The sequence below is a fragment of the Myripristis murdjan genome, chromosome 6 (genome assembly GCF_902150065.1).
Source record: "Myripristis murdjan chromosome 6, fMyrMur1.1, whole genome shotgun sequence".
Taxonomy (NCBI): domain Eukaryota; kingdom Metazoa; phylum Chordata; class Actinopteri; order Holocentriformes; family Holocentridae; genus Myripristis; species Myripristis murdjan.
In genome coordinates this window covers 14767170-14782444 of record NC_043985.1, presented here as the reverse complement: position 1 = coordinate 14782444, position 15275 = coordinate 14767170, and the positions used below count along the sequence as shown (strand labels likewise).

The following is a 15275-nucleotide window of genomic DNA, read 5'->3' as shown; positions in this document are numbered from 1 at the left end:
GGCTCGCTAACAAGGAAACATTTCTGACTGTAGTGTTAAACTACCAAATAGCTTAAACCTCTCATCTTGGTGGCCTCTGAATCCCCGTCTGAACCAAGCTGCCAAAGAGCAGACCTCACGAGTTGCAAGGCATCTCCCCAAACCTGTCCTGCGTTGATTAGTAATTGGAGGATACAGCTAAAAACAAAGCTTTAAATGATGGCTAGCCTACAGCCAGACACATGCACAAGGCTCCAAAGTCCATGTGGCACTACGGAAAAGCTATGGAAACACATAATTAAGAACATAATATAATTAAGGTCCATTAGGAAAGCATCAGTGGCATCCAAAAGCCAGCAAAGGGCACTCAGTTCAGCTTTTTCCCCCCATAAGGACTGCTGACAAGTTATCACTCAATTTCTCCTCTTTTTCACTTGCCAGAAAAGATTCTCTGGAGTACTTTCAAGACAACTACTGCAGACGTTTTTTGTTTTTGCCCTTCAGATTCCTCATGCAAGCTCTGCTCCCACTCCAGAAAATGACTTCCTTAATGTGCTGCGTGTTTTCCAGCTCTACACTTTTCCCTCTGTTCTTTATTACAGCCAAACGATGCCAAGGTGAGTGAGATGGGACATGCTTGGCCAGTTTGAAATCATTACTTGGTCCATTTGTCAAAGTGTAACGAAACCAGACCCTGTTGGAGCGTAGCTGGACCAACCCTCAGTACGTCATCGGGTTAGAGTCCCTGTTAAATAGCGGTCAATGGCTAAGCCTGGAAATGCTGGTCAAGGGATGGCATGAGCGTAGAGCATATTTGGCACAGATGTTGTGAAGGTGGCAGAGGAAGACGGGTCAGGCCTGACTCCTCTTGGAGTTTAGTCACGCATTTTTGTGTCATGGGCAAAATCGCTAAAAGTTGTTTTGCTCTTACTTTAATTGCCTGCCTATTCACTCATGCAATCTCATGCAAAAGCGTGCAGACATAGAAGAGGGTACACATCCTGCCAAATAGGCCATCCTCCAGACCAACATATGGACGTGAGTATGTGTGTGTGTGTGTGTGACCTCATCCAGATGTGGTGGGATACTTCAGGGTATTCGTAGGCCGTTAAACATTTCCTGAGCACCGTGTGCCCCAAACAGCCCGCCCCCCCAAATCCCTCTCCAATAAACCTGCATTAGCTAACCCTGACACTTCTCTCCCCTGCCCCCTGACTATGTAGGGAATGTAAGCCCAATCCAGCAAAATTCCACAAATTGTTGTCCCTAAAGGCAGTTAGGCAAGTCAGGAAAAAGCCACAATTTCAAGAGATTACGTAAAAAAGCAGCCAAATAGCTGAACTCTTCCCTGACTTAACAACATAATTGTCCCCCTGGGTCCAGTGTTTTCAAATAATTCTGGGCTTGCACATTTTTGCTTTTGTTTTTTGCTTTCTTTCTCGTTTTGAGTGAAAGAACAAATGGATGACTATGGAAAAGTTGCAAGCTCGTCTGACAAGAAGTAGGGGAGAGGTATACTGCGTGCCTTACAGCTTTTAGCTTCACTTAAGATCAACGTACAGCTCTCTCCCCTTTCTCTCTTTGTGTCTGTAACACCCCCCACCCCCCAGAGAGAGCAGAGAGGAGGGTTTGCGTCAGCCCTCCACCGGCCTGCGGGCCAAATGATTTTCAGCTGTGAGCTGAGCAGAGGTCACATGTTTGAGGGGAAACATCAACCATTTTTTTCCCCTTCCTTCTTCTCCTGCTTCTTTTCTCCTTACTGAAACCCAATAGGGAAAAAAAAGTAGAAAGAAACAAAGTGAAGGGGGGTGGAGGGGTAACCTATGAGGAATGTGTGCAGCCTCTGAGAAAAAATTAAGTGTAGTTTTACATTTTAATTTGTGAACGGTGTTGCATATCAACAAGGGGAAAGGGGAGATGGGACATATGGAGAAAGGGCACAAACTGAAGAGGAGAGGGGAGTTGTAAAAAATAAAGAGGAAAGTGGATATTATTAAGAATAATATAAGTATACTGTTACAGTGAAAATAGTGCACGCTTTTAGGCTTTCCCCATCCATTGTTTGGAGCCTCAAGGCCATGTGCTGCTCTGGGGAAACTAAGGGGATCTATTCTTAAATACTAACACAGAGCCTTAAAGGGATGATAAACTAAAATATGCAATTTTGTAGAAGGCATCATGAAACTGTGAGAATCTGAAGTTACTATCAGTTGATTTCTTCTGAGTCAAATGATTAGTTTCGTTGCACCTGTTATCTTCAATTAGGTTCATCAAACAGCAGTGAAGAATTAGCTGTTAACTTCTTTGCACAGCATGCCAATTTTGTGTTGTTCCTGGAAATAAATCAGTCTATGGTTACATGAAAAGAGGTGAGGGCTTACAAAGTGCTTCAGTCTAATATGGATCTTTAGCTAGTGATGGCATCAGACGTGTATTTCGACATCAACTCTACTATAAGCCTCGAAAATGTATGTTTTATGTATGAGCCTGTGGGCTCCACAGAAAAGTCAGCTATGAAAACATTTGCTGACATATTCTTGCAGAGATCTGTAGCTCTTTCAGTTCCAACATGCAGGATATGTTCATTTTGCTGGACAGTTGGTTATTCTTACCAGGGTCAAGACAATATTGTTACTCTACAAGGGGAACTCAATAACCAGGCCTGCTGGAATGTATCACTGTGGAAAATGAAGGCCCCAAAACTCAATTTTATTAGTTATTATAGGAACTTCTAGAACTCACGACTTATAATTGACACTACTCTGTAATTGACAAACTTGGTTGTTATCAGTGTCATAGCAATATCATGTCTTCAAAAATAGCAAATCTGACAAAACTACTAGTTTTACAGGTTACTAAGGTAACTCCGTTTGGGGTAACAAAGCCTTGGGTAAGGCCTTTGTCTCCTACAACCACTGGCAGGCATTGTAAACCTGACCCCAAGAGCAAGATGACCACCATAACAATGCACCAGCCCGGGGAAGCCATCTGCTGAGGCCAATAAAAACATCACGGGAAATGTGACCCTGGCGACCTGTACCTATCCCGCCCCTCTAACCTTCGCCACGTGACATGTGATTGGTGTGACGGGCTATGTACATCGTGGCAGAGGAAGTGCATAGGGAGGAGGCATTGTTCACCCGTGGCTGGGTGGGCACATGGAAGGTGGTGGGAACTAAGAGTGCTGGAACGGAGATGCCTGCATATTGCTGATTAAACTGTATTTGATATTTATGTGAAAGATACATTATGTATGTTGTCGTTGTGAGCAGTCCAGTGAAGGCAAACATCATCGGTTTCAGAATATTTCTCCTGCTGAGCTACCCTACAAAGTCTTCAAAACCACCTGTTGATTCTGAGTGAAAAGTGAAAGATCATTTTTAGGCCTTCATTGCCCATCAGATAAAACCGCCTATTGAGTCACAGCAAAAACATAACTGGCAAAAAAAAAAAAAAGGATAACCCCCAATTTGCCAGTAACAAACATGGCTGGCGCTCGGTAAACAGCACACAATCCAAAATGCCCTGAAGTTTTAACCACAAAGAGATAGCAAGCACCGGGGTCAGAGGCAGGGCATCGGAGCCAAGCATCAGTTGCATAACAAACCCTGCAGGAGATTTATATCAGAGGATGGATGGACACTGGGTGTCTGGCTGTTGACAGACTCCTGTAAACACACACACACACACACACACACACACACACACACACACTCACACCCCATATTTTCCACCATAAACTTCTCAGTCCAGTTGCTCAAGCCATCAGTTACTGTGACTATACGAGAGCGGTGCAAATGCTTCACCTCTCAGTTTGTTGGTGATATCATGCTGCTGTCTAGTGCTACAGCTGCTTGGATGCTGGACACTAGGATCTGTGTATTTATTTCATTTTTATTTATTTTGTTTTGATTATGATGACTGTATTAGTTCAGTTACGAGCCAGTTGTTATAGCAAAGTTTGCCATTATTCCTAGGGTTTGTGTAAATTAAACTGACAATGATGAACTCTAAAATAATCAGCGCTATTTCTCAATTTCTAATATTGCTGACAGTGTAATGCTGCAAGTGTAGACAACAAGAGCTCGGACAGTGATATTGTCAGCATAATCGATTTGGTTTGAAGCTCCGTGTTGCTTAGTTGTTTGTGCTGACTGAACTTTAAATACTATCTAAGTGTTAATGCTTGGCAATACCACATGAGGTTTTGCTGTGAGTGTTGAGCTAGTATTACCACACTCTGGGAAGGTGGTGCTGTCAGTGTTTAGTAGCTGGCTTTATCTGGCCTCTGGGTTGTTGTCAGTGGGCTATTGGCTGTTGGTGCTCTGCCTCTCCCAACAGCTGCTTCTCATAAAGATTTCATCCTACGCTCAATCCCCCCTGTCCCTCCGTCCCTCCATCCCTCTGTCCAGCCCTGCAGGAACAACTAACACCATGACATCATCATCATCCGTCTCTCTCTCTTCCTCAAACAACGCTCTTTCTCACTCTGTCATTTGCACATACCTAAAAAGGACAATTTGCTCACAGTGCACACAACACTTCACAACTAGCAGGACATGAACACCAAAGAGGGACAGCCCCAAAAGTAGCAGCTTCCAAACCACTTGTACGGGTTTTCAAGCAAAACAAGAGCACAGAGAGAATATGAGAGCTTCAGTGCGAGGGGGGAAAAAAATCTCTTTTTTCTTCCCTTCACTCTCTTTCCACACCCAGGCAGAGTTGAGGACCCTATCCCCCCACAAGATATGGTTCACTTTAGCATGTGCCAAAGCCTCGCCTGCTATCAATTTAACGCACCACTACACATTTAGCCAGCTCTCTCTGGAATGGCAAACTTGGCTGCTTTTATCCCCTCCCTTCCCTTCTCTTACTCTCTCTTTCTTTCATTCTGTCTCTCTTTCATTTCCACTAGCTCTTGGATTTGCAGGGAGAAAAATATGATGGGCGCCTTGCAAGATGGAGTGAAGGATGAGGAGGAGGGGAGTTTTTTTGTTTTGTTTTGTTTTGAATCCTTAGGCTCTCCTTCTCTTTCACACTGAACTGTACCGCAGCTTGCGTCCAGAGCTCTCGAACAACGGTTATTCATGTACAGCCAATTTGTTTCCAGGGCTTCAGGGTTGCCAGGTCTGACATGAAGTTTTTGGTGAAGAGATTCATGGGGATTTCACCTCACTTCTTGCTTATGCGACTCGGTAGGCTTTCACAAGGATCTACCCAGTTCCTGAAGAGAAGTGAGAGAAGGAAGGGGTGATGGACTGATAGAGGTGAAGGATATGTGGAAGGGATGGATGCAGAGAAGGGAAGAAGGGGGCGGCCAAATAAACAATGGAATTTTCTCTCTCTCTCTCTCTCTCTCTGTCCTGTTCAGGACCCCTGCTGCTTTCCCAAGCTGATTTCATAGCAGGACCTTGGACATGAGCCAAGCTGGCCAACCCTCTGAGTGTGTGTGTGTGTGTGTGTGTGTGTCACAAGACTGGATCCTCTCTCACTGCTTGGATTTAGCTATTTCTCCTCTATACCATGTTTACCTTTCTACCATCTTCATCTCTTTATCTCTGTTTTCTCATTCCATCGCGCACACAGTACTTTCCTGTAAACGTTTCCTTATCTTTCCCTTCTATATCCATCCACAGACCACAGGGATCTGCCTGTATTTTCGTGTTGTATGATGTACAGTAGTAAACATCCCTATCAGTTGGCCCATAGGGATATAAGGCACACAGACACACATGCACACGCACACGCACGCACGCACGCACGCACGCACGCACACACACACACACACACACACACACACACAGGCTATCCCGCTGCCCAGTGTCCTGTCCCTCCACCTCTCCTCCCTCTCCCTCCATTGTTAGGAAAGGATGGACTTGAGACGGCATTGAAACTGGGTTAGCCACAGAACCAGACAGGAACTGAAGGGGGATATCACAAACAATCAATTTCTCCCTGTGTGTTTTCTTTCTTATCAATCCATTTTAAATATAACCCAAGAATCCATTGTCATATTTCTAACGCCCCATGTATAGCATTTCTTGTTATTGTGGCTTTTGTATACAGCTGAAAGCCCTCCAAGGCCCGGGTGTCTGCACTCCATCCCAATGGGAGCTGTAAAAATGGGCCAAAATATTACCTCAGAAAATGTATAAACAAACCTTAATTATAATTGGCTCCACAGAAAGAAAGCCGCTGTGGATGTAATTATGGTGCAAGGGCATAACCAAGGGACTAGCTGCTCTTGCATTTAAGTGGCTGCTTCTGTTCTAAGCAAGCACCGTGAAATAAACAGTTATTTTCTTGTTTGTCCTATTGTTTGTTGACACAGACAGACAGGAAGTGTGATGGGACTTCCAGGAAGTGGGTGTAGGGTTGACTTCCTGTGTCTTCTAGATGTCAGATGTGTGCAAATCAAGCACACTCGCTCAAAAATTCCCTGTTTCATAAGATTGTGGAGATCACTTGTTGATAAATGAGACACAAGCTCAAATGGCAGAAAATGAAAGTAACTCCCGACAAACTCCGTAAAATCTTCCCCAGTCTCTCTCTTTCACTCTCTGCACCTGTCAGGGATTACAGATAACTGTCCCATTGCTGTGTAACCGCAGGCTTTTAATAGGGAAGGCTTCCCTCCCTTTGGAGTTTGTGGCTCCTATTCCACATCCCACTGACTCTGGAAATGGTGCGGCTAGCGGGCTAATGATGCGCTTAAGACTTCAACGTGATAAGCCCCTCTCGAAATAAAAGTTTGGAGAGGAAGCCACTGACAGCGCCAGCCTGAAAAAAGGTGAAAATAAAGTTGCTAATTGAAGAAGACGACTTTGGGGGTGCTTTTAAGGGCAGTGGAGGTTTTCTTTTTTTTTTTTTTTTTTTCTTTCAAAGTTGGACTGACCTGCTGGAAAATTGGATTATGGATGGATTCTTCTTTCTCAACACTGGCTTTTACTGATTGCCAAGGAATACAGAAAAAGGCTTTAACTAGTTCAGTGAGGAGAAGAGAAGAGAAAAGAAGAGAAGAGGATGACTAACCCTAAAAAAGAAAACGATAAAATAATTTCACTCAGTAGAAGTGCAAGAGAGAAGGAGAATAAATCTTTCATGCACTCAAAGCAAACAAATCTGTCTATCCCTCCATCTGGGTGAAGGCATCCTATTACATTTCCTTGCAGGGGTGGAGCGTCTGTCCTCCAGCTCCCTCCCACCGACATGTCAGCCCCTCCTCCACGCTGACAGAAACCTCCCGTCAGTATGGCTTCTGATTCATCCCGGTCTGCTCCCAATTATCATACTGGCTCCACTGACCAGGGCCCATGCCAGTTCAACCAAGGGCCTGCGTTAACATAGCTCTCACTTTGGCCCACATAACCCCATCCAACACTGCCTCTGTCAAATCCAAAAAATCCACATTCAGTAAAGTCACAGCTGAAACACCACTCCATCTTTGGCCAGCCTCGAAGGATTCAGTACGGCTAAAACAATGCTAAAGCTTAAAATAGGATAAAGGACGTGGATGTTGGGGAGTCCAGTCTTGTTTATCTGACAGTAATTCTTACTTTGTCTTCTATTCCCCTCTTAGCTGCACTATGCGATTTCAGAGCCTGCAACTAACCTGTGCTTTATGAAGACTTAATATATAGACTTAATATAAACCAAGTTGATAGGCCCGTCCATTTTGCTGTTTCCCGCTTGTTTTCTCTAGTTGTTGTCAAATTCCAGCCCAGAATGAAGCTCCGCCCACTTCGCCCCCCTCACCACTTCAAAGCGTCTCTGAAACCATTATGCAAATAAGTCTGCCCAATGCAAGTCACCAGGCTCACAAAATTTAGATCAAACTTTCAAAATAGGCAGTGCTAATCAAAAATGAATCAAGATTCAGTTACTCCATTGCCTATTTCTTGCCTCAAATGTTTTCAGAGACATATTTTAGTGTACTGTTTAGTAATATAGTAATATAAGAAAGCTGTTGACCAGGCCGCCATTTTTTCCTGATTGAAAATGGACAAGCCAAAACCAAGCACCACCCAGCCTGTGGTGCGTCTATCCAATTGGCTGCAGTTTTTCCAGCTTGTTGAGCAAGAGAGTAGAGAAGCTTGCTGAGTGAAGCAACCCACCCACAAACTGGAGCATTTGGGGTTCCAGCATGTCTTGGTGTTTGTTTGCCATATTTGGTGTACCATAACTTTTCAAAACTCTAATTTGCCTTTGTCAAAAAACAAATCAGTGCACTCATCGAGTGAATCTAGCATTACATTGTCAGAACAGCAGCAAGTTCACAAAGTCTGACAAGATGCACATTGTTAGAGCAGGTATGCTTCTCTTGCAAAATTCCTTATTTAATGTACAGGGTCAGTATTTTTCCACCCAGACCACATTAAAATGTTCATATCCATCAGTTAAAAGCATACATAGCACAACCTCACCAGTGTTAAAAGAAACGTACCACTCTGCTGCAGCTTACAGTCCAACATGGCACTTGTCCTCATATCTCAACACTCATTAAGTGTTGTAAATGTACTTTCTGAAAACAGGAAACTCACAGTAGGCCTACAGTCCAATATTTCTTGAAATGGCCCATCCAAAAAATGGTTGCAAACAGTGGCAAGTTTCTTGTCCCTAAAGCTAATGGTTAGGTTATGCTGTATAGTTATAAATGATGGGTATCAACATCTTAATGCAGCCTAGGTTGAAAAATACCAAACCTATCCTTTAATGTTCTTTTTGTGCATTGCAATTTCAGCGGTTCCTATACATGCCTATGGCTATCCTTTGCTCATCAATGGCACCTAGACTGCCAGGGAGGAAATGGGATAAAATACACGCAGTTGGTATAACATTTTATCACATATTGTCACTGATTCGTTGTAAAGGACGTTAAAACAACAGAATCCTATGTTTGCACCATGTCTCTGGCTTTGGTGTACATGCACCTGTGGGTGGAACAGTGCGGTGGAACCCAGAATAAATCATCAGTGACAGAATAAGTCAGGCCATTAACACGATAGCTTTGCCAAATAACCGCAGCCATGTGTTCCTGGCAATGAGCTTGCTGTTTGGCAGGCAGGGATATATTTCAGAGGTTGAGGGAGGCTGTATGTAGCCACAGGTAATCAGGTGATCCAGAGAGAAAGACACACGCATGCACACCACTTCTGCAACCACAGAAGTATTCTGTTGCAGAAACAAAAGAAAAGACATGGCATGCCTTACACCTGAGACATGCCTGTTCCTGCTGTAAACAACACCCAAAGGTGTTTGATCCTGTAAACATGTGAGGAAGTTCAAACAATACACCATGCTAACTGGTTCATACATACACATAAATGAAAAAAAGACTCCATACAGTGGACAGTATTTTCAGCCATCTGAGATTACATTGCTTTATAGGACTTTGGTTGAGCTCAGTGAAGTAACGATGAAGCCTTTAGTCTCCAACAGAGGCTCAGCAGCACTCAACAGGCAGCTCTGAGTGGACCTACACAACCTTTCAACAATACCCTGGCCTCTTCAACACACTAACATTATTCTCTGGGCCCCAGATCCAGTTTCTTCTCCAAGCCGCAGTCTCCGAGCTGAGCTCCACTGCCAAAATCCTCTCCTTTCCTTCTTCCTGTTCTCCCCCCTCACATTTCGAGGGTTCCGCCTGAGAATTCCCATCAGAGCTCCCCCATCCCATCCCTGCTGCCCTACACGCCTGTGCAGAAACAGATTTTTATAATTCCCCCCCTGACTCCCAGGGGAGCTGCACGAGGCGAGAGCTTGGGAAAGTGCTCTTCCGGAGTGTAAACTCCATAGTCGAGTCGAGCAGAATCAGAGCCGAGGTTTCTGACCTCTGCACACCCCATGACCGGCAACTGTGAGCCTGGGCCAAGACCGCCAAGAGACCAAAAAACTGAGTGAACTGGAGTGTTTCGCACCACTGAAACAAGCCAAACTAAACCAATAAAAGGATGTACATTTCCACTGTGATCTCCTAAGGAACGTTTCAACTCAGCATATGGCAACCCAGAGCATTCAGAAGAATTTGAGGGTCAGTTAGTGAGCAGGTATGATACTTAAGCGTGTTGCTGACGGACTTACACAGGACTCATGGCTGTTGATGAGATCAAATCTGTGAATGTTGTAGGAAAAGCATTTTAACCACCAGGCTATCATGCCAGCCATTACAGATCATACAAGAGATTTGGTGCTAGAATTAAGTATTCAATATAGAAAAATGTTTTTTTTTTTTACAAGCAAATAAGCTGTTATCAAATAGCTATACTGAGCAAAAACCTAAAATAACAATATGATGCAATAACTGATACACAGCTTTTTGGAACTGGGCAGACTTTATCAAACTCACTGGATGATGTAGCAGTGGACACCAGGACTCAGCAGATTGAGATAATATAATAAAAAGGTAACTATTGTTACTGTCATCACACCGGAGGCAGACAAAGAGATAAATGCGACTCTCTCAGCTTTGGAAGTTAACAAGACAGTGTTTAGATGTGATTCGGTATGATCAAAGCTCCCTGGTGTCTGCAGTGTGTCTGCTGTATCTACTCATTAAGTTGTTACACTTGGATGGCTTTGTTTAATTCTCATTGCAGAGTGAATCTCTAATTGACAGGTAAACAACATTCTTCTCATTCTCAGTCATGGCTGGGAGAAATAGAAGCCATTAAAAAAAAAGGATTGTGTACTGAGAAGAGAAGAGAAGAGAAGAGAAGAGAAGAGAAGAGAAGAGAAAAGAAGAGACAGCATATAAAATGACTTGATCGTTTCAGTTCAGCCTCTGGAACTTCCCAAGTGCTTAATGGTTACTGGTCTTAAAGTTTTTCCATCTCAAAAACTACCAAAACATGCTGTAACCTTTTCCCATTTTGCTTGGAATGCTCATCAGAACATGGCAACCGGAGCCTAAATCAGTGAGCTGTAGAGCCACATTAGAGTTTTTCTGTGAGCCAGGTTGCCAGATGGACACATTCCTTTCCAGACAGCAGCCTGCATAACGCTGTTGCCTAAGTTCCCGAACCATGGTGGTGATGCTGAGCAAGTGGCACGTTAAGGTTCTTGCACATATTTGTGGATATCTGCATGTGTGTTTTATGCATGTGCTTGTGTTTTTGTATGAGCAGATGTTTACATTCATGTGTTCCTGTGTGTTTTATGTTTGTGTATGTCTACGAATGTGTGCCTGCATGCATGCACTGATGTGTGTATGTGTCACCACCACCACACACTGTGAGCAGGCACAAGCAGCATAGCCACACCAAGCTGGCAACATTGAGGTTTTGGATGATCTTCTTCATTATTGGTTAACCTTGGCTCCTCTGGTCATAGCTGACTCTGTCTTGTCACTCCCCAGGCTGAACCATGGTAAAGACCCACATACTGTACTGCGGTCTGCGGGGTAGGGATTCAGTCTGTCATGTCCTGTTAAATGTCCTAATTAGAATCACAGTACCAGCTTCCCCCATGGCCACAGCCAGATTTCTTTTTAATGCAGCTCAGAGCACTGAGAGACTTAGCAGACCTGACCTGCCAGACACTGCAGCAGCTTGCAAGCGGTGGTGCAAGAGAAGAGGTTTTGTGTGTGTCTATGTGTCACTCTCAAAGAGGGGTGCCTTTGATTCTAAAACCCTCGCACCCTCTACTAGTTAGATAAATGGGTCTGGTATCCAGTGTGATGGTATGCATTATCCATGCATCCATGTATATGTATCTATGACTCTCAGACAGAAGGGATAAGGGGGCGTCTGAGATGGTATGCATTATCCATGCATTTGTCTCTGTGTGTGTGTGTGTGTGAGTGTGTCCCAAGGGGAGGGGGTTAGTGTGTCTTTGATAATGACTAAAACCATGGCCCTCTACCAGCATTTTACAAAATACCCCCACGGTATCTGGTAAGCAGGAGGAATTCCTTTACCATCACCACAGGACACATTCTTTCTGCGAGTGTCACTGTGGTAACAACAGCAGCTCGGCAACGGCAGGAGACAGCCCGGTGGGGTCCTAAAGTCGCAAGGCGCCCTGCAGAGTGCCTGTCAAAAGCCAGTTCCTGTAAAAGGAGGGGTACAGAGCCTGTAACCCTAAAGCCCTGTTGTCACTTTTAAAAGCAAAAAAGAATGGGTAGGACAGATGTCAGTGACTGCATCCACCAGCATGCATAAACATGCACGCATCATGCATAAACATAAACGATGCACAGACACAACAAAAAGCACGCAAGCACATACAGACACAGACACATAAGCGCAGGAATATATTAGTGCTGTTGGGTGAAAGCCTTGAACTTCCAGAAAGTCACCTTTTTAGGCAGCAAAGAAAAACAGCTTTGTTTTTAGCTTTACTACCATGCCATTTTGAGTTGGTCAAATGGGCTGTGAAATTACTGGAGTAGCCTTGCAGTTAGCAGTTCACAAATGGTCTAGCTTCAGGGTCTACATCTGACCTTAGTTACTACCTTACCCTTAATAATACGAGGCTGATGCCGCTTGTTATTGTTTGATGTTGTAACCCTGATGAGGGCCTATCCTGAATGTGTTGGTTTTTATCAATAAATAGCTTTTCTTAACTTTGTGTGAATTGAACCTGTCTCCTCACTTGCTTTTTTACATACCATGCACTTAAGAGCAATACAAAGCAGCGCCTAAGGTCTGTACCAAAACCACAAACTAAGCAAGAAGGTGCAATAAAGGCTTCAAACCCAATGAAATAAAAGCCATTACAACAGCAACTACAGGTTAATCCAGGCCAAACAAGTTAGTTGCTTTGCTGAAAAGGATAAAGAGATGTTTTCAAGCTTGCCATGGCTTGTTATGCTATCTTGAATGTAAGTAAAAAGGCTTGCATGGGGCATTACTGCAGTGCTAGCTAGCTTTCTCCAAGTCTGTGACAGCACTATACTGGTTGTTTGACAACATTTTTCTCTGATTTCTTTTTTCTCTTGACAAATGAACTCACATGCATGCAGGTCCACTCAGAATCAACCTGCAGTCCACTTTTGGACCACGACCCACTAGTTGGGAACCACCACCTTATAGGAAGGTGTAATCCTTCAGTTGAACTTAAAATGTTAAGATAGCATGGAATTAAACAAAATAGGCACACAAATTCATAAGCTCACACATGCACATGCACGCACACACACACACACACACACACACACACACACACACACACACACACACACACACACACACGTACACAACTCACAAACATACATGTTGTAGATGTATGTACAAAAGGCCTCTACTAGAATCTCAACAGTTCACTTTCCTGTAAATGGATCCCATAATGTCAATTTGAGGCTAAACACTGTTTTCCTGGATGACTTAGTGCTCTTGTGACTCACACTCAATCATTAAGACCCATTTATTCAGTTCAGTACGCTTCCAAAAAAACAAGCTGATTCAGTTGTGAGAGATGACAGAGTAGTCACGACACTAAACATCTGGCATTTGAGTTTTCAGGACTCAGAAGTCTATTTTGTCTTTCAGAACTTTACAGCGCGCAGATCAGGAAAACATTCTCTTAACCTCTGCTGGGATTTAGTGCTGGGCTGCATGTGCTTTTTCATTTGCCGGGATTTCAGTATGCGTGCGTCTCTTTGCGAGAAATAATGAGTCAATAGGAGTGAGAGAGATGATTTGGTGTCAAGAGAGAATGCCCTGAATATGAGTATGTCAATATTTTGAGTGACTGGGAGAGGGGGGGAGAAGAGAGAGAGAGGGAACAGAGTTAGTCTCTGAAACAGAGGAAGATATGCAATGAGAGAAATGCCCCAAGAACGAATGAATGAGTGTGTATGAGTGTGTGTCTGAAAGCAAAATGAGTCATTGAGAGGAAGACTGAGGCAGTGAGAGTGTGAATATTCGGAGTGATAAATGTAATGTCACAAATACCCAACAGTGAGCATTGTCCTGCACAGCAGCCATGTAAACAGTTAGCCTCTGCCCCCTGCTCAGAGAATGTAAACAGCTCACCCAATCAGACAGACCGTTATGCCTGTGATAGTAACGCACACACTCACACTGGCTCCACACCAGAGCCTCTTTACAAGATTGCAGCCCTCTTATTACAACCTTGCTGACTAGCAGACAAACAGTCCCTGTCGCTTTATCTCAAACTCTATAAACCTTCTCTCCACGGCCCCAGAGAGTCAGCCAGTCTCAATTCAATGAACTCTCAACCTTAGTCTAGTAAATACAACTCTGAGACAGGGAGGAAAAAGGAGAGAATGTTGAGGAATGTTGATTTGTGTTTAGTAAAATTATCACTGATGAGCTGAACACAGGGTCAGTTTGTTTATGCAGATGGGCCTATATGAAACTTGTACTGCATTTAGAGGTAATACAGAATGTCCCAATCAAACAAAATGTACCCCGGCTGCTATTAAATTAAAAAAAAAAAAAAAAGTTAGGGCTAACCATGTTCTGTATGAGTCATTCTAGTGCATGTCCCACAGAAATTGTCTTGCCTTTGGGGTAAATGATTGCCAAACAAGCTTTATGGATAGGCCTGAGGCAGCCATTGAAATGTCATATGTTGGGTGCTTGATAATTATCTCTCAAAGGTCACTGCTTAAAGAACATAGCAGAGATTCCTGTTGTGCTATGTGGCATGACATGGGACAGAGCATCATTTATGCCTCATGAAATCATTACGGTCATTTTGACTCACCAAACACACACTCACACATGCATGTGTTTGTATGCAAAGTGAGCAATGATCCACTGATGACTTTCATAGCTCACTCATGGAATATAATGGTCAGCCTATTTTTTATGGGTCAGTAAAGAATAAGAACCACAATGCCTTTTTATCCCCACAAAACATATGAGAAACATAAGACAATTTAAATCTAAATTACATTTTTTCATTATGGAGACATCTTTGGTCCTAAGTGATTATTGTAGTCTTTTTGCATCACACTTGGCATCACTTGGCAAATAATGCTGTCTTTTTACTTGTATTTTCTGTTCATGAGGTTTAATTCTCTGGAGGTAACACTATTTTCTGTGTCTGCTCAGCCATGATGGCTATTGTTGTCCATGCCAACAACCCAGTTCTTTCTCTGTTACTTACTCTTCCTCTGTTAATGACTGCAAACAAACAGCTATTGCTACTGCTGGAAATGCAAAACACATCACTTCCTGTGCACCAGAGGATTTTTCCTGCTTGGGAAAGGCCCACCTGGCACCAGATGCTGAGACAGCAAAAGGTAAAATCTTTCTTGAAGTGGCTATAGGTTGAATCAGCAAAAGAAAGTAGAAAAAACGCAGACAATAACTGAGAGTACTAACTGG

General features: G+C 43.5%; 1 protein-coding gene across 1 annotated transcript in view; it reads right to left on the bottom strand.

Annotated features, from left to right (window-relative positions):
- The window catches only part of si:dkey-82f1.1 (DENN domain-containing protein 2A), a 36060-nt gene that overhangs the window by 19360 nt on the left and 1425 nt on the right, over window positions 1-15275 (bottom strand). The window lies entirely within an intron of this gene.